We start from the raw sequence: 25,129 nt of genomic DNA on the forward strand, positions 1-25,129 counted from the left end.
GCGCTGTAAGCCGCACATATTTCTTCCAGAGTGCATCTGTAGGGAGGAATTTATATGTGGAAGGAGTGAGGAGCCCAGGATGATCTACAGACACGCTCAGCTGTGTTGACTAGCCTCGAGGACAGCTGAGCGTGATAGTGAAAGTACCTTTTCCTTGCAGCCCAGTTCAAACTGAGCATTAGCCAGGACACTGAAAAAGGCTGTTAATACTTGCATTATTGAGGCCTGCATGTGAGCCGTACTAGCGGCGTCTGGGAAAAATGGTACAGCACTGAAAATGTGCGACTTCCAATGCTCAATCAAAAAATCTCTGCCTCTCCCGTAACCGAGAGTAGAGTAAGCATGAAATGTTTACGGGCCTAATGTCATCTCGGTGGACACCCGAACCGCACCGTACAGGAAGGGAGGAACGCCACCACCCGTTCAGCGCGATGCCTTGCCATTTGAACGCAAGGTTTTTTGAGGAAAGCAAATGGCGCAGTAATTCTCTGCCATCTCGGTGGACACCCGAACCGCACGCAAAGGAAGGGAGGAACGCCACCACCAGTTCGGCGCAATGCCTTGTCCTTTGAACGCAGCGCTTCTCCCCCGGGCCCCTGTGCGCCTGCGCGGCTTTGCCTCGATGCGCGAAGCCCCTAAGAGATCACGTATGACAACGAAGTGTATCGTGGCATTTATGTGCTTTTGCACGCGTTATTAGAAATCGGAAATTATAATTCCGTGCATTATCAAACGCACAGCTCGACTGATATCTTGATAAACATTGAGAAGGCACTGGCAGCAGTTATTTTTTGTGACTCGTTTGCAAACCAACCGGCGCTTGCATGCCGGTCGCGTAGGAGGGCTTAGAGAGTCTCGTTAACTCTCGTTAAGTCTCGTACGGTGCACGGATGTTCTCGTTTCAGAGCCCGGATGACTGGAATTCAGTGGATTTCAGTGCCCGGATGATGGCTCTCGGTCTAGGCGTGACGTCACCACACTGCCGACAACGGTAGCTAAAAGCATTTCATGCTTAAAAATTTATTCGAAGCTATTGCTTAATTTTGTTTTGATACTGCGTACAGCTAATATTTTGTGTGCATTCTGCATGCACCTTTTGCTGAGTTATTGCTTGATGTTGTGGTGAAAAAATTTTTTCACTCACGGCCTATCCTGCCATTCATGTAATTTCGGCAGGCTGTTTGAAAGTCTGTGGGTGTTGTTAGTGACCGCACGGTTCTATAGCCCTGCGCCACCGCTAGAGCAACGGCTACTTCCTCGGACTCTGCAGCTGTGTAGTCTCTCCGAGGCTGCACAGCTGCAGAGTCCGAGGAAGTAGCCGTTGCTCTAGCGGTGGCGCAGCGCTATAGAACCGGGCGGTCACTAACAATACTCACGGACTATCAAACAGCCTGCAGAAATTACATGAATGGCAGGATAGGTCGTCACGCGCTCCGTATACTCCTCGCAGCGGGTGACATAATTAAAAACAAGGAAGAACAAAGCGGCAAGATCTCACACAAAATTGTGTGGGTACCGGAGCACACGGGGGTGGCAGGGAACCAAGAGGCCGATAGGATAGCTCGAGGGTACATTACTTTCCGAGCTTCCGACGAGACCGCGGAACTCGCGCCAGCCCCCAGGGAATACTCGGCCATATTACAAAACTATAGAGGCAGAAGAATGCGATATCCCCCACCGCACAAATCTCTCAGCAGAGAGGAAGCTGTCACTTGGAGACAATTACAAACTGGCTCTTTGCCAAACCTACATATACTAAACAAAATGCACCCTACGATATACACGAACAAATGTCCCTGGTGCGACGAAAAACCTACACTATACCACATCACATGGGCCTGCCAAAACATAGACGTGGTCCCCAAAATACAAAACCCGAGTGCGGAGCAGTGGGAGACTCTGCTGTCCAGCGACCGCTGCGAAGACCAACAAGGTCTGGTACAGCGAGCTCAACGGGCGGCAGTGGCCAGCGGAGCCCTGGACTGAGGGCAACCGACCACTGATTAGAGGCGGACGACTTCGACAGAGAAGGGTCCTGGGGGTAGAACCAAGACGTCTCTGAAGATGCTCCCAAACCGCAGGAAAAACCATTAGTGTAAATAAAGTTTTCCCTTCCCTTCACTCAGGGCAGCAGGCACTTTGCACTATTCTGGGACAGTGGAAGCTGTGTGCAGATGTGAGAGGGCATCGTCACATTCACGTAACAGCTTGCTCTGCAGCACATCATTTTAGACTTGCGTATCACTAGTGGGGCGTTGGTAATACAAACAAGCATCTGCTCAGTTCTGTTACTTCCAGCTTCAATAAAATGTGCATATCCCTCGTCATGCATCTAAATCTTTGTGAAGACAAAGCACGTAAATATGTGCCGCAAACTTGCTTATTACCTGTCAAAAAAGGTTTTTGCTTATGGCTGTACTTTCGGGTGACACAAAATAGGCATGCTGATGATTCGGCCTGTGTATACGTAGACATTGCTACTCGGGTGTCAGAGAGCGCTTTGAAAGAGCATTGAATGCAAACTGAAGTTGGCCTTTGTCGAGAGGCTACTGTCTGATTGCAAGGAGACTGAAATGGTGCTTTTATAAGCTACATAAAATGGAGAAACAAAGTCCAGGTGTTGTCATCATTCCCTCATTTTCTAAGTAGACTGCAGTCTACTGACACGTCAGATTTCTGGGTGCAGATCACAAGGCCCTAAGCAGCCCCGCAACTAACATCAAAATGTGGTCATGAAGTCCTTTTCGGCGTATACGTCAGAATTTAAATTGAGTGACCGGCAAATTTTTAAATTTGGTTTTCTCAGCAATAAATGCATTTTTTTCTGCCACACAGACATCAACAAATTGGTTTGATTCGACTTATTGGGGGTTAACGTCCCCAAGCGACTTGCGCTATGAGGGACGCCGTAGTGAAGGGCTCCGGAAATTTCGACCACCTGGGGTTCTTTAACGTGCACTGTCATTGCACAGCACACGGGCCTCGAGAATTTCGCTTTCATCGAAATTCGGCTGCCGCGGCCGGTAGCGAACCCACGTCTTTCGGGTCAGCAGCCGAGCGCCGTAGCCACTTTGGAAAGTGCAGACAGAATGAATTTTTCCCAAGAACAACACGTTGCATGGAGTTGTTTTTGCATCCCTTTAAAACCTAGTGTTGGAGTTCAGTGAGCAGCTTTCACGCAAGTAACAAAACACTATGGTTGTTAAAAACCTTATTAAAGTGAACATTTAGGAAAGGTTTATTTTGGCTTGAACTCTGGTTTTGTACTCAGTACTAAAGATTACTGGATATATTCACTAGTGCACACAATGAACTAAAATGTGGCCTACAAAGGAATTAAATTTTGGGATAGGAGCAGGGGCGCAGTCTTCTTGCAATGTTTATTATTTCTTTGAAGACAATATAGATATGCTCACTGTCCGAGGAATAACAACGCTCTGTCCTTGTTTCAGGACCATTGCAGCTGTGAATCCTATCCGGGGAACGAAGGCAGAGCACTGGAAGAAGAAGCAACACTGCCCCTCTTCAAAAGTTGCTTCCCTCATCATGCAAGGCTGACTTTTAACTGTTCTGAAATTTGACAACTTGTTAAATCAATATTTTATGTGTACGATGTGATAAACCAAACAGCCTGTGGCATGCCTGATCATGCAGTAGTCACTAGAGGGGATGTACTATGTATAGAGAATCAATGTTATATGGTTACACTGATAAGTCAAACAGCTTATGGCATGCTTTATGTCCTGTTTCTTGTATCTCACTTCATTTCGTACTAGTGTCAGGGAAGACACAATTTGCTTAAGATGCCTTATTTATGCTTATACTTGCTGTTACACTTCAGTGACTGGTTGCATGAATTGTAGCACTACTTTCTATCTTGTCTGTGTTACTTTTTCATTTTAAAGTTCTTGTAGTCTCAAGATAAGACGTACTAACTGGAGTGAAAAAATGTTTTGCAGTTACACTGTGATAAGGCAAATAGCCCGTGGCATGCCTTATGTCCTGTTGCTTTCATCTTACTGCTTAATGCAGCACTAGTAATGAGCAAAGCATATTTTCCAATACTCTCCTTTTGCGTATGCTTGCCATTAGTTTAGTGACTGGTTGTGTTCATTGTTCAGGTATTATTACTTTGTGTCGTATTCATTTTATTGTATTACTATTTTAGAGTGATTCATGCCATTCTGTATGACAGAAAGGCACAGGTTTCGTTTCTACTTTACTTGCCATTACTGCATATTTTGCATGCTTTTACTGTATGCCTGTAGTGCAGGCAGGGCAATGTAAGATTCTTTTTTTCTTCAGCCACCCACCTACCGTTTACCTTAATTCAGTGATGCTGAAAGATAGTACTGTATAGTAAAATACCAGCCATGATTGCATTGTTTAACACTGCATATTTTCCAATATTCTTGAAAATTAACTTGCCTTTGCTTGTGAGTGTTTAAAAGCGGTGAAATATTTTATTCTATTGAACTGTGGCAGTAGTCGTAATGTCCTGTATCTTTTTTTATGTCAGTCATTAAAAAATGATGTGAAAGAAATACAGTGTATGAAATGACAGAACATGGAGCTCCACAGGAAATTTCTGTTAGTCATGAAAAAAGAAGCTGTTAAAATATGGTAAAAGAAAATGGAACATCACAGAATGTTTCTGTTAGCAACTAAACCGAAAAAACCTTTGAAATGACACAAAAAAGTAAAAACAGAAAATTTCTGTCATCCTCACAGACATTTTCTGTTAATTGCAAACAAAAAACCCGGTGAAATGACACAAGAAGTAAAAACAGAAAACATACAATAACAGAAAATTTCTATGGTCTTAACAAAAATTCTCTGTTAGTCGAAAACAGAAAAGATCTGTAAAATGACAGAAAAAGTAAAAAACCGAAAACATAGCATAACAGTAACTTTCTGGCAGGCCAGCTGCCAGAAAATTTCTGTTTTTTTTTTCAATAAACATTTTTTACAGTGCATTGTTTAATCGAAGATGGTGTTTTGCTATAGCTCCCACTTTTTGCCGTACACTCAAAGCCAAAGCAGACCTCTTCCGGCGTACGTCCCCAGCGCAAGTGTGAACGCCTTCGTATCTGATACATTCGGACACTGAAGTAAGTTGCAGCTTACACAGCGTGCGCTGAGGCCTCTGTAATTATGAGAGCACAGGCACGAAATAAAAGCGCGAAGGCGAAAGTGGAACGCGTGGGAAACACTTGTAGGTCACGTGCCCGAAATATGGGGATGCTAAGGATGGCGTTTCTATCCACGAGGTTACTCCAGGCCAACTTCTTGAAGCCAGCCTGGAAGTATCACGCGCGGCGTAATACACGTTCATTATCAATTGGCGAGGCTTGTCAGGAAAGCTAGGACGACGCTTAAAGGTGCACTGATGAGTAATCTGAACTTGTCTTTTTGCCGCGGGAACTCGATCTACACGTTCCGAGCTTTGTTAGAAACTTCGATTTATTGCCCTTTGTGGCCGATTTCCCCAATTAAATCGAATTAACGTCCGGCTCCCGCCTTTTTTTTTAATTCTGCCGCGTAAGGTGGGCGGAGTCCACCAACGCGTGGAGTGCCTTTCAGCCAGTCCCGCCGCGGCTTGCCGCTCTGCCATCGGCGGAGTAACACGTAGTAGTCCGTAGTAGCAAATAGTCCTCGCGTATTTTTTTTTCTTCGGGCTTATTTTGCGGCTATATTATCTACGAATGAAACTATTTATTCATGGAAACCTAAAAACAAAATAAAGCGAAAGCAAAGCCTCCACGGGACTGGGTGAAAGGGGCTCCACGCGTTTGTCGACTCCGCCCACCGTACGAGGCAGAATTAAAAAAAAGCGGGAGCCGGACGTTAATTCGATTTAATTGGGGAAATCGGATACACAGGGCAATAAGTCACTGTTTCTAAGAATGCTTCGAACGTGTAGATCGAGTTCCCGCGGCAAAAAGACAAGTTCAGAATCCTCTTCAGTGCACCTTTAAGCTCCGCCTCAAGAGTAGACGCGATAGCGCCTACTCCTTTTAGAGCGCATCTCTTAGGCGCCTGTTTCTGCGTTTCGTGGCATCGCCGTCGCTATTGTCCATTGTAACCAGCTTTGGACACGCTTTAAGCTGCGGAACCAATGAAGCTCGAGCTTGGAAAGGAGAAAGTAAAAGCGCAACCTCCTCCCCCCCCCCTTTAGCAACCGGCAGAACGGTGGCAGCTGCACCGCCACTCCTTCGCCAGATTGCAGTCGAGTAAGTGGGACGCATGGCTCTGAAGCGGCCCAATGATTCCGTGCCAAGCGGTTCAGGGAATCCGCATTGGGCTGACCACAAGTCTTTCGCCAAGCACACTTTAGAATTTCCAATGTGTCATCGGTATTTCGTTGACCAAAGGAAATGTCAGTATCTGTCTCCCACAGTTGCGAAACCAATAGATCTGGGGCTTGGAAAACAGAGGGTAAAATTTGTAAATTGGTTTTTGAGGGAAGGAAATGCGCAGTATCTGTCTCAGACATTCAGGTGAACACCTGAACCAGAGGCAACGTGCATAACTGGCCTCCTGGAACAGTTTGCACCTCAATCGTGCTTTTAAGCTACGTGGCGGTAGTGACAGATGTGGGCTGCATGCTTTGGGAGTGGCAACGTTGTGCCAGAAACGGTGCCACCTGCCAGGGCGGCCGGGCAAGTGGAGACTTTAAGGTAGACATAGAGACAAGCGGGAATTTCTTGCCGCTTATGCGGGTGAACATCCCCTTTCTCTCACTCGTAACGGCTCCCACAGCTGTGACAACCTCACGAAATACTTGCGCAGACCTCATTTTTGAGAACCATGCAGAAACTGCGCTTCTAAGCTTCGGGACTGTGTCTCCCTGGTGTCTTAACCCTTTCGAGCAGTTAACTCTTTATTTCAGCAATGGTGCAGCAAGTCGAGCCTATATCCATCTATTTCTCCGTCCATAAAGCTTCCTTTATGACAATCGAGAACTGTTAGTTGAGTGTTTCTTGAAGAAGGAATATGTGTGAAAAATAACAAGTTGTCTGCAATTGTACATACATGTCTTACTCGAATTCTTTGCCTCAATCTATCGAAAAACTAAAACAGCTGATGCGCTCCGCTCAAATTTTGCATTAGGAAGTAAAGTAATCATCGGAAATTTTGTCCTCTTCTCATTCCTTTTTCTTTCTCACTTGTCACCTAAACTCAAGTCGCAGTCGTAGTTGGTCAGCACATCGTTCCTCAAACCCGATGCCACGAACGCCAGCATAAATTCCGCGCCAAACGAACGTTCAGCAACCTTCGTGGTGAACGCGCCTTGGATGTGCGCTGCGTTGTTCCCCGCTCACCGTTTGATTCCTGCCTCCCCGTACGGCCCCACTGCGCCCAAACCCCGTCCATGATTGGGTTTCGAGCAGGCGTCTCGACTGAGGACATCACGTGGCATATACAACAATACAATGTAGATGCAAATCGCATAAGAGCCACGGGTGCCATCCTGGGAATCGATGTTGGTAAGGTTTTTGACAATGTTTCACACGCTTCCATCGTCTCTCACCTGTCGCTGATGAACGTAGGCGAACGCACATACGACTACATAGCCACCTTTCTGAACCAGCGCATGGCTACGCTGCATTTCGGAGACAAAAGGCGACAGAATTGCACTCGGCAACAGAGGAACCCCGCAGGCCGCTGTACTTTCACCTTTCTCATCAGCCTTACTATGAGTGGCCTCCAGCGACTGTTAGATACCATCCCACATATACATCATTCTATATACGCCGATACTACCGTATGGACCAACTCCGGATAAGATAGGGAGATTACAGAGTTATTACAACGAGCTATCGACACGGTACACTCTTTCGTGCAGGACAACGGCCTTGCGTGTCCATCGGCTAAATCAGAACCCTTAGTTATTAGGAACAAACAAGCCTCACAGGCAGCACTCGACCCTCGTTAACACATCGATTTGCACATTGACAACCATCCAATAACCCTGTTAGCCACGATCAGGTTTCTTGGCATGCATGGTTATTCAGAATAATACTACCGAACAGATCCGCCGTCTACGCGTCACGGACCACCAGACAAGCAGGCTGGTGAGCAGCATTGCCACCAGTTGCAGAGGCATAAGAGAAGCCGCCCTAAGCAGGATCGTGCAATCATTCATGATAAGTCGAATCACGTATGCCTGCTCGTACTATCATCTGCGTCGCAGGGACGAAGACGCACTTATTAGCATCATTAGAAGAGCATACAAGCCGACTCTTGGCCTGTCGGCATACGCCAACTCCGACGTACTGCTGAAGTTGTGAATTTTTAACACGCTCGCTGAGCTCATCAAAGCCCATAAGACGGCACAATTGACCCGCTTGTCGCGCAATACTGTCGGACGCGTAGTTCGCGACGAACTCCACATCAACCACGTTGAGGTGGTATGTGGAATAGCACATTTATCAGTCGACATTACTAGCGGACTAGTTGTTAAACCAGTAGCCAAGAACATGTTGCTAGGCAGACACGACGCGCGCAGGAAAGCAAGGGCGCAGGCCCTTGAGAAGCAGTAGTAGAACGGACCACGAGCAGTGTATGTGGACGCAGCTCAGCACATCAAAGGCGGAACATACGTGGCATGTATGGCCACTCCAAAGTCTGCCCTCGTAAACGCCACAACCTTGCACGCTAGCTCTATAGGCGAGCCAGAAGAAGTAGCTATCGCGCTGGCCATCGCGGATCCCCGCACCAAAACTCTCTAAGAGCGCTATTTAAAATTTCGCCAAAGACTCAGTAAGCGCGCTTGCAATGCGAATTCTGCCCAACCAAACTGTCGATCACAACATCAAAGTTCGTATGGGTTCCGGCTAACGCGGTAACTCCGGAAACTGGGGGGCAGACCGTCTAGACCGAGGTTTAACCGTCCGGGGTACGGGAGACCTCTCGGAAACGCACGCCCCCGCCGAGGCGCCTGACTCGTACGCGGAGATTACAAATTTTTATCGAGAGCAAAGAGGCACGTATCCTGCCCCAAACCCCGACCAGGACAGTACGCAAGCCGTGACACTCAGACGCGTACAAACAAAGGCAATTTTTAGCCCCTACTGATTATGTTTAATAACAATAATAAAAAATATTTAAATATTTAAATTTAAATATTTAATCACAAACGGTGAATATGACCGTACATGCCCGCACTGCGGTGAGGGGCCGCACGCCATACAAGACCATATATCATGGGAATGCGCTAGCAATTCTCCACCGACGACAATCTTGACACCTCCATCAGCAGAGGAATGGGACAGGCTCTAGGCCGGTTCAAGGAAAACAACCCAACTGGCCCCCATCAGGCGAGCTCAAGAGGTCGCCCCCGACAGGAGGCTACCTTGGACTCGCCCCAGCCCCAACTAATCCCTTCAAATTTGTGGCAATGCAGCTGTAACCATCACCACCACCGAAACAAACGAGCGGCAGGCGCTGCTGTCGTCCGCTATCTCTTGGGTATAGTGAACTAGAATACTATGAGTATTCTAGTTCACTATACTCTTGGGGCAGTGGCGCACATTGCGAGGAGGCGAGGCAGTGGTTTTAGTAGGCGCCGCCTGATGACGCTACGTGCGCGTCAAGCGAAGAGGAAAAGTAGCGTAATCGTACTTCGCTACTCGCTTAACTGCAACTTCTACAATTTCCATGCTCATAATTACTAATATACACCACATTACATGTCTGTAAAGCACCCTTCTAAGATAACACCATATTCACTATCACTAGAGGCGCCTTTGTTCATTCCAAACCATCGAGGTGGCGTTGCGGAGTGATTGGCGTGCTCGTCTCGCACTCAGGAGGCTCTGGTTCGGTTCCCCGATTCGACCAATTTCCTACTCGGTTGTATTTATGAATGCTTCTGGGATTTCCCGCTGACGGCCAACGCCGCCAACGCCGACGAGCTTTAGGTCGAATCTCACTTTTTGCAAAGTAGGGATATTGTGGAACCGCTATACAACGGTTTCAATGTGACATGTCTCGGCGGGTAATACTGACCGAGAACGTTGGGCGTGATCTCAGAAAGGCAATATAAACACCAAGTTAATATAATGATTTTGCCAATATAAATGAGCAGCACAATTTCCTCCCGAGTGCTGTAGTGGGGACCATAGGCCACCCCACATTCCATAAACATAATGCAAAGTATACGGAGAACACTCGTCCCCATATTTCAAGACACTTTGTCCATTTTAACTTAGTTTTGGCACTTTCGGCAAAGGTACGTTGAAGAAACGTTGAAGTTCCCTAAACTATACAGAGCTAGAAAGCGTTTCTACTGCTGTAATCGCCACTGATGTTCACATCAGGTTACGGTGTGCAAACCGTACCGTGCCTATTTCTTCGATGGCAACTGTTTCTAGGTCGGTCCCGTCATAGACCGTTGAAGTAAAGGAAGAGCGATGTCATCCCTGACTGGAGCGTACTGCCATCGTGGTCCAAGCAGACGTCATTCACCCCGGTCTACTTAAACGTCTCCGGGTGGGGCGGTCCTTCCTTTCGACGTTTTAGTATCTTCTTTCATCTGCCTTCTGAAGCAGGCTCTGGAGTTGCGTCCGCTTATCGGGTTGAACACTGAACTTTTTTTCGGGCCTGTGTCTTCATACCGAGATCTTTTTCCACTCTTCGACGGCACTGCTTGCACCTAGGAACATTGAATAGGTTGGGGCAACCGAAAAGGAAATAAAAATAATAGGCCCCTGCCTGCACCGTTTACACACAACAGGCTTAACCCAATTGAAAAATAAAAGAGGAGGCCCGTAGGCAAGTTGTAATTTGACCACCCGTGGGTGGAAAAATAAAATATTAGGGAAAATGCTACATTAGCGACCCACAGCCGAGAGAGCGGGCCCGGGGAGGCTCCCCTGACCTCCCCTGGGAAGTAGCGGAAAGGGAAATGGGACGTGGGAAGGGAATGGGGACAGCGAGATTTTTGCTCTGATCCTTCATTTATCTCGACTCCATTACTGGCCCGCCTGGCCAGGGCAGGGAGAGCATCGAGATTGCCCAATGGTGCGGCCCCACTCACAGGATGCCCGACCACCCACCATACGCAACGGGCTCCGACCGTCGGAGACAGGAAAACCTAACACGGGGTCAGTAGCTACCTGGGGCTCCTCATCGCTCACTAGAAGGCTTCTCCCACCTGCCGGCTACTAGCCGTCGAAGGTTTTTCGCGGTTTTTCGGACACCGGAAGTATGTGTGATATCCCGGCCAGTGGACGCCCAGTTCGTCAACGGCCTCGCGGCCTCAGAACCGGTCAGACTCCGGGGGGACCATCTGTGCTTCCTCCAACCATCCATGCACTTATTTCCTCTCCTAGCTTACTCTTCTCCTACTGAGGAGAGAGTGTTCAAGGCTGGGCGACCGGGCCACTAACCAAGAACGGGGCTTAGGATGAGATGACCCGGGCCTACTCCACCGGTACTCCACACATCTTCGGTTTTCGCCAGACTCTTACGAGGCAGTACTAAGCCCTCATCCCCCGGCATCCCGCAGGCGGTTAAGCCTGCGGCCGGCCGTAAGGCCGCTTCCCCGAGGCGGCGGTCCTCAGAGCCTGGCCACTATGAACCCCCGCGCGGACCTGGTTTCTCCGTAACCAGAAACCGACGCGTCGGTAGCCAGACTTGCACGCCCCCGCGCGCAGAGGAAGGAAGGTAGCATGTATTCGAAAACCTTTTGGCGTTTTGACATGCCTTCCGGGCCGGATTTCGTGGGTCCAACCTGAGTATAAACCCAGGCCTGCCTCCGCTCAGGCATCGGACCTCACGTGCACGACTGGCCCTCACAGTCGTCTGGGAGTCGCTGCCACTCCCATTGGGGGTTTGCATCCCCAGAGGATGGGTCCCGGCCATCCCATCCCCACTGCTGGCATTGCACCGAAACAAAGCCTAGTAGCCGAAACTACACCGGCCCGTATTCGGTGGCGGGGGGGGCCACGAGCAGGCTGCACAGTCAGATTTCCCCCCCGCACCTAGGAACAGCTGACGCACCCTCTCTATCTTTCCTGCTGATCCTGGTGCCTTAATCTATAGCTTTCTCTCTCAGATCGTTGCGATAAAGTAGACGCCGATCACTTTTAACCCGGAAGCGCGTCTTCAATGCCTCTCGCTTCTCAATGCGGTTCAACATATGGAGCGTGGGCTCTATCTCCATAATATGTTCGGACCAGCGCTGAGGAACCACCGCCAGGGTCCGAGACTTCGCCCTCCTCGGGGTCGGATGAGGACAGTGCGCTGCTTTCGTTTTCATTCTCGCCGTTGGACGAGATGTTCCTCTCAACTGTCTTCTTCGGCAGCTGGCCATTGCGAGGTTTAGCGCCTCCTTTGCCGTCCAGTAGTCGTGGCTGTACGTGGAAGAACTGAGATCTCCGCTGGGTGTGGCTGTGGCTTGTCTGCCCAAAATCTCTTCGTTCGGCCAACCGCAGCCGTTGCCCGACCAAGTCGTGAATGCTGTCTATTTGTTGGTTAGGGGCCTTCAGCACCGCAGAGGTCGTAGATTTCTCCATACTGCTTGCAGGGGGCTCACCCGGAACCACGCCCATGGTCGGCGTGGTTATGGTCGGCATTAGGCAGAGAACGCCACGCCATCGCTTGAAGCACTCAGTGAACCAAAAGGAGGAACTGTATGCTGCAGCAGCTTACCCCGGACGCTCAATCGCACTGGCCATCCGCTGTTCATCCACTGTCTTTCTGCTGCCCGAAATGGAGCGGTGTGATGTCTGTGCAGGACCGAAGTAGTTGTTGTTGTTGTCAGCCTTTCACCAGATGGCACATACCCACACTAGGGGATCGGCCAAGGATTGGGAGGCAAAGTTTGCCATTCACCTGCACATCCTAGAGGCAAAAGAAAAGCACACGGGAGAGCACCACTGGGGAGGAGTCTACCACAAGGAGGGCAGGGAGTCAAAAAAGGTATGAGTTTGGATTGAAGAGAGAGAGAGAGAGAAAAAAATGAAGTAGTGACTGTTCAAAATATAGTAAAGCATAGAAAAGAAAATACTCGGCCCTTCTTCTTTAATAACCGTTTAGTAATCTACATCACTTCGGCCCGTGGGGAGTGCGTGACAATGCATATTCCACAGGTTTGCATTACTCGAACCGAACGAAGGAGTGATAGCCAAGACACAACGATGAAACCAGAAACGGCAATCATTTAGTGTGGAATTCCTGCAGGCTATATAAAATATTTAATACCAAAGTACGTTTATACAGGGTGTACAGGCTAACTTTATCCAAGGGTTAAAAAATAAGATATTTGATGTATGTCAGGGAAACCACTTATATACAGCTAGGAGCCGGTTTGCGCATCTAGGCAATTTTTTGTATTGCAATTATTTAAGGATTAATTTAGGTAATTTTTCTAAAAGCGTAAACATTGACTTTATACAGCAGATGATAATAGCAAAGTTGCAGACCACCTTCAGAAACCCCCATTCTACTTTCTGCGGTAGAGAAAGCCTCACGTGTAATCCAGTCACGTGTAATCCATACTCTATGATGTGCACACTTATCTGTCGAGGGATTTTTGGAACGCGGCGTGTCGGCAGTGGTGCGTCGGACAGCGGAGCGCGGTGCGTGCCAGCCCCGTGTTGGCATGTGCGCGTGCGAGTGGTATGCGCGAGGCAGGCACGAGGAGCAGAGGGCTGACGTGTCAGGAAACCGAGGTGTAGACGAATACACCGCACCAGAAGTCTGGTCATTCAAGCATTGAAGTGGCAGCTGTCGGTCGTTGCATCCGAGCTGCCAGTGACTTCCCTTGAATCATCGACGCAAGACCATTGAGCCTCATTCAAGCGTAGAGTTGGCAGCCGTCAGACTTGGGTCTGTGCTGCCGTGGACTTCACTTGAATCATGGAAGACAGTTGGGCTAGTTGGTGTGAATTCGTTAGTGACTGCGACATTGCAACTAGCGTGAAAAGCACAAGGACAGCGACAAAAGGATCCGACGAGACAGCACGCTAGCTTCAACTGACGTTTTAATGCACACATAAAAGATTTTTGCACTTCTATTCGGCGCATGCTCAGGAGACTGTACCCCCGCCCCCTACTCTTTATCACGAAGCAGGTTGTCATAACAAAGAGGAAACATTTAAACCAAATTGACGCGCAAGCTTTTTGACAGATAGATTACCTCTTTTTTTTCGCGAGGGCTACTGAGGGTGTGCTCACGCACTTGTCCCCTGCCTTATCAATGCAAAATGCTTCAAATATCTCCCTATCACCCTGCCTATGAAGCCGCCTCAGCACTCTCGTGCGGCAAAAAAGTGGAATGCATTTTTCTTCATTACCGCCTGTAGTTTTTTCTTTGCATTTGCGGCAATGTGCGGCCAAATGCCCCCCCGCCATCAGAGCTGCGACTGTTGTCCGGTGTTTTCGTAGCCTTTCGTTCAGGCACTGGCCTGTTTGGCCAATATAACATTTACCACAGGTCAGTGGGATAATATACACCACACCGATGGTGTAGTTCACAAACCGCGTGGCGTGTTTTGTTGCGCAGGTTTTTGCCTGGTAAGCATTGTTGACCATTCGCCACATCCTAGACAGCTTTTGTGGGGCTGACAAAACGACAGGGATGCGGCACTTTCCCGCGGCCTTTTTGAGGCGATGGGACAAGTTGTGCATGTAGGGCCTCAGTAGCCCTCACGAAAAAAGAAAAAAAAAGATAATCTATCTGTCAAAAAGCTTGCGCGTCAATTTGGTTTAAATGTTTGCTCTTTGTTATGACAACCTGCTTCGTGATAAAGAGAAAGTGGCGGGGGTACAGCCTCCTGAGCATGCGCCGAATAGAAGTGTAAAAATCTGTTAAGTGTGCATTGCATTAAAACGTCAGTTGAAGTCTAGCGTGCTGTCCGGTCGGTTCCTTTTGTCGCTGTCCTTGTGCTTTCCAGGCTAGTTTCAATGTCGCAGTCACTTGAATCAACGACGCAGGCCTACTGCGTCCGTTTCGAGGTAGGAAGAGGCACCAGATGGATTGAGGGTCCTTGCTACCAAGGGTTCTTTGGATAATCTGCACAAGCATACGGTGTTTTGGAACCCGTCGACAGGACCTGGCTACGGTTTTCCTGCAGCAGCTGCCTAGTTCTTGGGGGCGGCTGACAGGTGTTCGTCAGCGTCTCCCATGTCCCTCTCCGTTCCTCACCTCCTGGTGCTCTACCACCGCTTCCCGGGACGCAACGCCAGCGACGCATCGCAAGTCGACAACCCGCGTCTGTGCTGCCTGCAAGGCATTCCCGTTCCACCTGGGACGTTTTGCATCCGGTGAACACTCTCCTTTTTATCCGTAGTGCTGAGTGCGCGTCTAGTGTGTTTTCTTTCGTGGTTTCGTTCCTTTTATTGGCTCCTTTCCTTTAAAATATAAACACGGCTTCGTTTTAGTTTGTTTGATTCGTTTGTTTTCTTCTTTTAACCTGCACGCGAAAGCGTTCCCCTTCAGAAGTCGGGGACGCGTTACCCCAAATCGCGAGAATTTGGCGTCCGCGACAGGACGAAGCCGTATTGTTTTTTCTTTCCCTTCTTGAGTCTGTAAAAAGAAACGATGGCAACGCTAAAGCATTTGATTGAATTAGGCAAGGAGTTGGGGTTGAGAGACGCCGAGCTGTGTTCGTGGATTTCCGCTGAGCAGGACAAGGAACGCGCGGCACGGGCAGCAGAATGCGATCACGAAAAGGCCCAAGCAGAAGCCCAAAGTCAGCATGCAAAGTCGCTATCAGAGGCTGAAGAGCGGAGATTGCAGCTCCAATTAAGGCTCGCAGAAGCTGGTGGGGGTAATAGAGAACCTTCACCGGGGTCCTCAGCAGCGGGTAGCCCACACAAATTGATACCGCCTTTCGACGACCGCAGGGATGACTTAGATGCACACCTCAAACGTTTTGAGCGTATCGCAGAAGAGCACAGCCGGCCTAAGGAAAAATGGGCTACAGGACTCACTATGTCTTTGACTGGGGAGTCTCTCCCTGTGTTCAGTCGACTATCTGCAGCAGATTCAATGGATTACGATAAGGCAAAGCTAGCCCTGCTCCAACATTTTCGGTTCACACCAGAGGGTACCGCGAAAGGTTTCGTGAAAGTAAGCCGCTTGATAAAGAAATATGCAAGCAATACGCAGCGCGCTTGCTCACTCTTTTCGATCGATGGGCAGAGATGTCGGGAACGGACACAGCGTAAAATGATTTATGTGACTTGGTGGTGACCGTACAGTTCATGAGAAGCTGCAGTAGTCGTCTGGCGATTTTCTTTCGGGAAAGAGAATGCAAGGCGCCGGACAAAATGGCTGTGGCAGCAGACAACTTTCTAGAGGCCCAGCGGCAATAAACTTGTCTGTGTTCAAAGATCCGTTCGAGATTGGCATTCCGAAAGAGAATGATGCTCCATCAAATATAAAGTCGGTAAGGTGCCTCCTTTGTAATCTTCTAGGACATAAGGCTGCCGACGGTCGCTCAAAACCAAAACAGCTTTATTGCGTTTATTGCCGGAAAACAGGACATGAAGTAAGTTCTTGCTCAAGAAAGCAAGAAAATCAACAGCAGTCGTCCTGTTTTGTTCAGACAGAGAGTGTTGCGCCTGAAGCGATGAACACAACAGCAGGTATGTTTGAACCAGCTGACGATAAGGTGGTGGTCGAACTTGTCCGGGAAAACCCTGCAGACGTACAACACATGCCTGTCCTAGAGGGAGAGCTCCGTGGCCTACCCGTACGTGTTTTACGGGACACGGGGAGCAATACAGTGGGTGTGCGGAGGGCCCTAGTTCCTGACTCAGCTCTCACCGGCTCGAGGGCCCTGGTGTTCCTTGTTGATGGCAGTAGTCTGGAAGTTCCCGAAGCAGAAGTCTATATCGCTCTCCCTTATTTCACTGGGACGACCCTGGTGAAGTGCACGGACACACTATTGTACGATGTAATAATTGGAAATATACCAGAGGCCCGTGAGCCGTCAAATCCAGATATTAATTGGAAGAAATCAAGGCCCGTTGTTAAATTACGTCCTGGCGCAGTCCATGACGAGGTTGCGTGCGAAAATGGCGAGGGCGAGGGCCCAAAAGTGGTATTGGCTGGAAAGGAAGCTGCTGGACAAAGTAGGAACAATACAGCTCTAAGCGTCTGTCCCGTGCAGTTCACCAAGGAGGAGTTAGAAAAAGAGCAAAGAGAGGATGGCTAATTAAAGGCGTGTTGGCCTAAAATAGCAAAGGTGTTCCCTCGTAAACACGGCAGTTCGCATTCGTATTCTAACGAAAAGGGTTTCCTGTATCGCCTCTATCATCTCGCCTCTGGTAGAGAGGTTCGACAGGTAGTACTTCCAAAGTCTTGCCGATCGCAGGTGTTTTAAGACTCGCTCACGATAGCCCGTTGGCGGGGAATAAGGGATTAAGAAGACTACAGATCGAGTTCTGGATGAATTCTACTGGCCGGGCGTGCAGGAGGAGATTAAAAGGTATGTCAGGTCGTGCGACACCTGCCAAAGCACGTGCCCGAAGGGCAAAGTAGGGAAGGCCCCATTGGGGCGCATGCCTCTTATCGACACTCCTTTTGATAGGGTCGCTGTCGATATTATCGGTCCGCTTTCGCCCACATCGGTGAAAGGGAACAGGTATATTCTCAAGCTCGTCGAATTCGCCACGCGGTGTCCCGACGCCGTGGCTCGGCCAAAGGTAGATTGAGCAACTGTGGCAGAAGGTTTGGTGGAGATGTTTTAAAGAATAGGTTTTCCGAGAGATCCTCTGTGACCAGGGCTCCTGTTTCACTTCGGAAATGATGAGGAAGCTCAATGATCTCTTGGCGGTAGAACATCTCAGCACGTCCCTTACCATCCAATGTGCAATGGGAAGGTGGAGAAATTTAATGGCACACTCAAGCAGATCTGCGGAAGCTCAGTCAAGAACAGCCCAAAACTTGGGATCACTATATCGCTGCGCTTCGGTTGGCATACAGAAAGGTGCCGCAGTCGAGTCTAGCCTTTTCTCCTTTCGAGGTGATATTCGGACGACATGAGCGAAGACCGCTCGCAGTCCTCAGAGAGCTTTGGACAAGGGCAGAGCAGGGGGAAGAGACAAAGACGACATAGGGGTATGTCCTTGATTTAACGGAACGCCTCGACCAAACTGTTAGTGCGGCACATCAAAATTTGCTGCTTGCCCAAAAATCTCAGAAGAGATAGTATGACCGGAATAGGAAGAAGCGGTATTTAAGGGTTAGAGATCGCGCCCTCATTCTTTTGCCGAGTAGGCAAAATAAACTCCTCATGCAGTGGAAAGATCTATTCGAGGTTTCTGGCAAAAAAAATGTGGATTATTTTATCGATTTTTGTCACACCAAGAAACTGTTCCACATCAATATGCTCATACGGTACGAAGAGCGCGCGTCCCAAGAGACCGTGCAGGCGTCATCTTTCGTGGTAATCGAAGAAGGCGACTCAGAGGAACATCTTCCTACCCTTAGCACGGACCTCGGTAAAGGAATTGAAGCCTCGCGGATCTCTAATAGGCTCGATGACGACTAACAGCAAGAGATTCAGAGCTTACTGGACACGTATACAGACATTTTTTCTGAGATTCCCGGGAAAACCAATCTAGTTGAGTGTCAGCTCAAGCTCTGGACCTCTAAAGTCGTGAATACCCCGCAATACCCGTTGCCTTTTGCCATGAAGGACGTGGCAGAAAAGGAGAGAAGCGAACAGCAACAGAAAGCAAGGGGCGCATGGGATTTTTTTTAAATTTTAGTTATTTATTTTGTGGTGTTGATCATTTTATATTACTGAATATGTTATCGCTTAAACCTAATTGATTAGAAAAGCAGAAGAAAAAACAACCACAAACCGCCGGTGGGATCCGAACCCACGACCTCCTAATTACGCATCCGGTGCTCTACCGCTGAGCGACGGCGACGGCTGTCAAACCTGGAGGTAGACGAGATGATAAAATTAGGGGTAATTGAACGTTCAACACCTCCATACAATTCCCCGCTCGTACTGATTAAAAAGAAAGACAACACGTATCTGAATTGCATAGAATTTCGACGCCTCAATGATATTCTTGTGTCTGATGCAGAGCCCCTTCCAAGAACAGACTTAATATTTACTGACGTAGGAACCAAGGGGAAATTTTCAAAATCTGACCTTCCTAAAGGCTATTGGCAAGTACCAGTGGAGGAAGCTTCGAGACCAAAAACAGCGTTCCCTAGCCAATCCGGTCACTTTCAGTTCGTCTATATGCCCTACGGCATTAAGACAGCATCGGCTATATTTATGCGCCTGATGCGCATTCTGTTACAAGGGATAGACAATGTCGTTCATTACATCGACGATGTTCTTGTAGTGACCTCCACCTGGGAAGAACATCTTTCGACTTTAAACAGTATGTTCAGCAGGGTGCGCGAGGCCGGCCTCACGATGAAACCGCAGAAAAGTGAAATCGGAGTGACTAACATCGCTGTTCTTGGATATCAGCTCGGAGAAGGAACAGTGCGACCGTTGAAAACAGTGGTAGAAGAGCTCGGCAACCTGCCGCTTCCGAAGACGAGGAAGCAAGTACGTTTCTTTTTAGGGCTCGCCGGATATTACCGCGATTTCATCCCTGGCTATGCGCACGAAGTCCAACCGCTCGTGGAGATGACCCGCAAAAATGAACGCCACCTTGTCTCTTCGACACCACAGCGACAAGCCGCTTTTGACGAGCTAAAAAAGGCGTTGACTTCTAGGCACGTATTAAGAGCTCCAGTTCTCCGTAAGCAGTTTGTGCTTCGCACAGACGCTTCTGAGGTCAGCATAGGTGCCGTTCTCCTGCAGGAGCAAGATGGAGTCCTCCACCAAGTATCATATATGCAGTCGACAGTTGTTACCTCGCGAATCTCGTTACTCAGCGATCGAACGCGAGTGTTTGGCGATAGTCTGGTTGTTGGAGAAATTCCACATATTCTTGTACAGGACATTCTTCATCATTCAGGCTGACCACGAACCCTTGCCATATTTAACAAAAAGCAAAACACTTGAACAGCAGGGTATTGCGTTGGAGCCTCACAATACAAGAGAATACGTTTCGTGTAGAGTATATAATGGGCTCCGAAAACTTAGGCGCCGACTGCATGAGTCGTTTGTGAGTTACCAGCGGGTGACGCCCAATGTGCAGTGCTTTGTAATCCGGTGTTTGTAATCTGTGCAAATGCAGTCTGATAGTGTTTGTGGGTTGTTTTTCCTCCATTTGTTGTCCGGTTATGGATCGTTCAGTGTGTGCGTGATCACCTTTACGGTACAGGCGTGTTTAAAGCTTATGTGTGATGTTTTGTATCGTCCAACGTTATAGTGGGTGCTGCAAGCCAGTGCACTACTGCTGCGTGCAATACTCTTCTCTGCGAAGCATTTGCAAGTTGCATGCCACATATTGTGACTTTCGAGGGGCTTCAAAGGGAAGTTTTTCCATTCTTATATCGCCGGCTGTCATTCAGATGAAGTAAAACAAGCCCACCTCTCCCAAAAAATCTCAGATATATGTCTTCACACCCGTTTCCTCGTGCATATAGCACTACCATCGCTCGCACAAGCAGCTTGGTGCTTTCACACTGGTCTTGTAATTTGTTACCTCTGCTCATAATTTAAGCAAGTTATCACCAGCACTGAAGCGCAGCAGAATGCTTGCTAGATCGAGCGCCTATGCTCTGCACAGCACGCATATCCCTAGATGCACCTATCCGTATTACATAAGAAACATAATGCTAGTTTTTTTTTATCACCAGATACAATATTAATCTTAAAAATATTTATATTATGCCTCACAGCCATGCAAAAGCAATAGTATGAGGAATTTATTAACAGCGTTGATCTCGGTGACTCAAAAAAATACTCCACCACAATACACTCCAACATTGTGGAGGAGCAACCACAAACAGGAAGGATGTACAGACCACTTCCAGGCCAACATTCACATTTCTGAGGGGAATACAAGTAGGGTGCCTAGCTCGCTGCTTGGTCTTTCAGGCGGACATTTGCACATATTGAGTGAACCGAGCTTAGCGTGAGCCAATGGGCCCCTCTCAGCCAATGCCACACATCACACATGTATTTGGAGCACCGATCCCGCACGCGCACTCAGCTTCGACTGAGGGACAGCGGATCATCATAAGTAAACAAAACTTCAAGTTCACATAGCCGATTTCGGCGCACGACAGAAAAGCACACATGTGCACCATGCTGCATGGAAATAGCCAGGAATAATTTTGCAGTTCACACACCCTAACTAAACCACATGTGGCGAACGGTGCAACTGGAGAACATGGTGTTTGTCATGCGATCAAGCAGTTCATTGCATGGATTTCTCGGAGTATGTGCGCCAAACACCAACTAGCTCATTCCGGGCAGTGAGTAAACATTCTTGAGCCCAAGGTATGACTAATCCTGATAGAATTCAAAGGAACACTATGAGAGTAAGTCGAGCAGACTGCCGGGAAAGAATCAAATGGCCGGACTTTGAAAAAACACTGTCAGATTTGTCCGATGTCCTTGGAAAAAAAATGATCCGGGTCTATCCGACGTACTAAGTGGAGAAAATGCACCGGATCCATCCGGCGTATCTTTAGCCACAGCCTTCTGTCGCAGTGAGTAGCGAGAGCAAACCACACAAAAATTTCACTGCTCTACTTGAATACCCCATTGTGAGTTATATAGACAAAATACTTAGCAGATGAATGCAATTCCAAAAAGTGTTGGAGGTGAAGAAGATTATTTTTTGACAGAACTCACAAAATGACTGCTAAGGTGAACAAGGTAGCCTCATTGACTTAGTGTGCACAAAATTTTGGGTGCAAAAATGAAGCACTGCGGTTGCAAAGGCTTGTACACTTACACCATGATTCCAGTCATGTTGACGGGCACGATAAGAACGAACACCATGCATGACCCGCCACTAAACCAGAGTGTCAAGCAAGCTACTTTCTTCCAGTTCCCTGACTTTTCTATGGTTTCCCGGACTATTTAGGGCCAGATCCTCTGACCACTGAAGAGGCGTGAAAACACAGCAGCCAATGGTAATGGACAGTATACATGACCTATTCACAGCAAAAGACTATATACTGAAACTTCAAATGCTTCAATAAAAGTAGATTTGCTCTTATTTGAGGCAGCTGATTACTTCTTGAAGAAAGTCCAGCTTCAATGCGACTTATGAAGCTATATTTGCTTTTTCTGTTCCATTTCTCTAACGCAGGGGGTTAACATACTTCTTCTTTATACTTCTGTGCATACATTGTCTCCACTAAGTGTGTTCATATTTCAAATTTTCATTTTAAAGCACAGAGTATTAAAAACTGCCTTAGATTACAAGACAAATGTGTTTCCTCATAATACAGCAATGAAAAGAACCAGACATTGGACAAACACTAAAATAATCATCATTTATCCTATCCGAACACCGATTATGCACCACAAAATAAAAAAAAATACAAAATATAGCATACCCTCCAAATAACGCCAGAACACCATCAGCTGCCAGAGCTCAACATCAAAGAAGCTTCAGCAGCCGTAGTGTAAATGCTATCAAACCATCACAAAGTTCATTGCGCAGTTACATGAACACAGGTCCTCATACTTACTAATAGCGAAAGAATGTTGACAATTTCTGCGAAGTACCATCTACGACGTCAAATCCATCAAATCTGCATGGCGAAACATTCAAATCTATCCATAAACAATGGATGGTTACATGGCCACAAAAGGGTTACTGGCATTGCATGCACAAATGCACTCTTCAGGAAACCCTCTCCCCCAGGTGTTGTGCTCCTCTGGGCAAATATCTATGACCCCTATGAGCAAGCAACGTGCATTACATCCATCAAAATAGCCGCACACTGCTACATAATCTCAAAAGCAATATAGTACCATGTACCCTTTGCAACCCTTTCATATTAGTGACTGGGCGCCATGCCATGCAGGTAGTACAGCCATAATCTGTGAAGAAGTGGCTGAAGAGCTACTCCACAAAAAATAGTTTTATCTGTCTTTCCTTTCTACAGATTTTTTCAGCGCGCCATTTTACCAGCTGCATTAACCGAGCAGCAGCAGCAGCGAGAACAATTTCATTCCATAACTGATTAGTTCAGCAAACATTTTCTTTTTTTTAAAAATTGCTTTTGCACTTTGTTGGCATTTTCATCAAAACGTCTTATGATAAAGTGGTATATACCTATAACTTTGATCATCACCGCGTATGTGAGAAGTGCCGAAACCTAAACAAGAAAGGTCATCACAATTCACTTAACAAGTGAGATCAGTACTTACCGCTGTGTGAACTCCAAGCAGAGGCTTGTTTCCTTGGGGTACACAACATTGCAAGCAAAGTACACCGAAACATGACATTGAAGCCTGGCATGGGTTGGTTGCGTGGATCACAGGCAGGGTGTCAATGCATATGGTGAAGCTCTTTGCAGTAAGGAAGCTGCCTCCTGCACAAAACAAGTTTTAAATCAGGAATGCTCGCCCGAGTGCAGTACCACAGGGAATTATACCTTTTGCAATGATGAAAGAAGAACATGGCATGTCGATGTCGTCATCACTGGCAGATTCCTGGCATAAGAGGGAGTTAAATGCGTATAAGAATTGTCTACTAAAGTAGCACCATGTGAAAGCTGCAACTATCAACCAATTACAAATAAGCATGCAGCAGAGCATGAGCGTAAATAAGTCATTTCTGTGCTTGTTCAGACTTATTTTTCCCAACAATGCGTGGTGAAATGCTTTGGATTGTATACAAATTAGTGCCAACCACATCTAAAGGCCCTAAGAATCAGAATAGACGTTTACACGTGCTGGATTGTCTACAATACATAAACAGTGCATCATTTTAGTCAAATACAGCACCAGAACAAAGTGTAAAAGCCTGTGAAGAGCAAAACAGGCCCTCCATAGAGTGGTGTCGAGAGCCTGTACTAGCACTGCATTTAATCCGGCTGACCGGTAGTGATTAACCTTGCACCTGCCAGCCTCCTCAAATGTCACACTACTAGGTCACAGGGGATTATTTAACATAAGTAGAGCGCAGCTTGCGTATTATCTCAAGCAAGTGAGCAAACTGTTTGTAAATGGCTATGTTTTCAGTAGCATAGTACGAGGTACTAAGGTGCGCAGTCTTCGTGACTGGCGCAGGGCTGCGGAAAGGTCGAGCTCGCGTAGTGAATGCTGAATGGTGTACTGTTATCTCGAGGCACCCATTTAGCGAGTACACGAAATATTAAGCATGAAATGCTTTTAGCCCCCGTTGTCGGCAGTGTGGTGACGTCACGCCGAGACCGAGATCCACTCATCCGGGCATTGAAATCCACTCATCCGGGCATTGAAATCCACTCATCCGGGCACTGAAATCGAGTCATCCGGGCACTGAAATCGAGTCATCCGGGCACTGAAATCGAGTCATCCGGGCACTGAAATGGAGTCATCCGGGCACTGAAATCGAGTCATCCTGGCACTGAAATCGAGTCATCCGGGCACTGAAATCGAGTCATCCGGGCACTGAATTCCAGTCATCCGGGCTCTGAAACGAGAACATCCGGGCACCGTACGAGACTTAGCGAGATTTAACGAGACTCCGTAAGCCCTCCTACGCGACCGGCATGCAAGCACCGGTTGGTCTCCAAACGAGACGAAAAATAACTGCTGCCAGTGCCTTCTCAATGTTTATCAAGATATCAGTGGAGCTGTGGGTTTGATAATGCACGGAATTATAATTTCCGATTTCTAAGAAGGCTTGCAAAAAGCACATAAATGCCACGTTACACTTCGTTGTCATACGTGATCCGGGGGAGAAGCGCTGCGTTCAAAGGGCAAGGCATCGCGCCGAACGGGTGGTGGCGTTCCTCCGTTCCTTTACGGTGCGGTTCGGGTGTCCACCGAGATGGCAGAGAATTACTGCGCCATTTCCTTTCCTCAAAAAACCTTGCGTTCAAATGGCAAGGCATTGCGCTGAACGGGTGGTGGCGTTCCTCCCTTCCTGTACGGTGCGGTTCGGGTGTCCACCGAGATGACATTAGGCCCGTAAACATTTCATGCTTACTCTACTCTCGTTTACGGGAGAGGCAGAGATTTTTTTGCTAAAGAAGCACCAGAAAAACGCAAGCAGCAGATATCGTATTCAACAG

The 25,129-nt window shown here is 47.8% G+C and overlaps 1 long non-coding RNA gene across 1 annotated transcript in view; it reads right to left on the reverse strand.

Moving 5' to 3' along the window:
- LOC149361278 (uncharacterized) overlaps window positions 1-23,905 on the reverse strand; it is an 87,751-nt gene extending 63,846 nt beyond the window's left edge. Inside the window, exons 1-2 of the long non-coding RNA XR_016288929.1 lie at window positions 23,504-23,905; window positions 23,277-23,440 (exon numbers count right to left, since the gene is read on the reverse strand). This is a non-coding gene — a long non-coding RNA (uncharacterized LOC149361278). The remainder of the gene's footprint in view (window positions 1-23,276; window positions 23,441-23,503) is intronic.
- Between the last annotated feature and the right edge of the window lie 1,224 nt (window positions 23,906-25,129).

The sequence above is a fragment of the Amblyomma mixtum genome, chromosome 2 (genome assembly GCF_055824585.1).
Source record: "Amblyomma mixtum isolate Tamu chromosome 2, ASM5582458v1, whole genome shotgun sequence".
NCBI lineage: Eukaryota > Metazoa > Arthropoda > Arachnida > Ixodida > Ixodidae > Amblyomma > Amblyomma mixtum.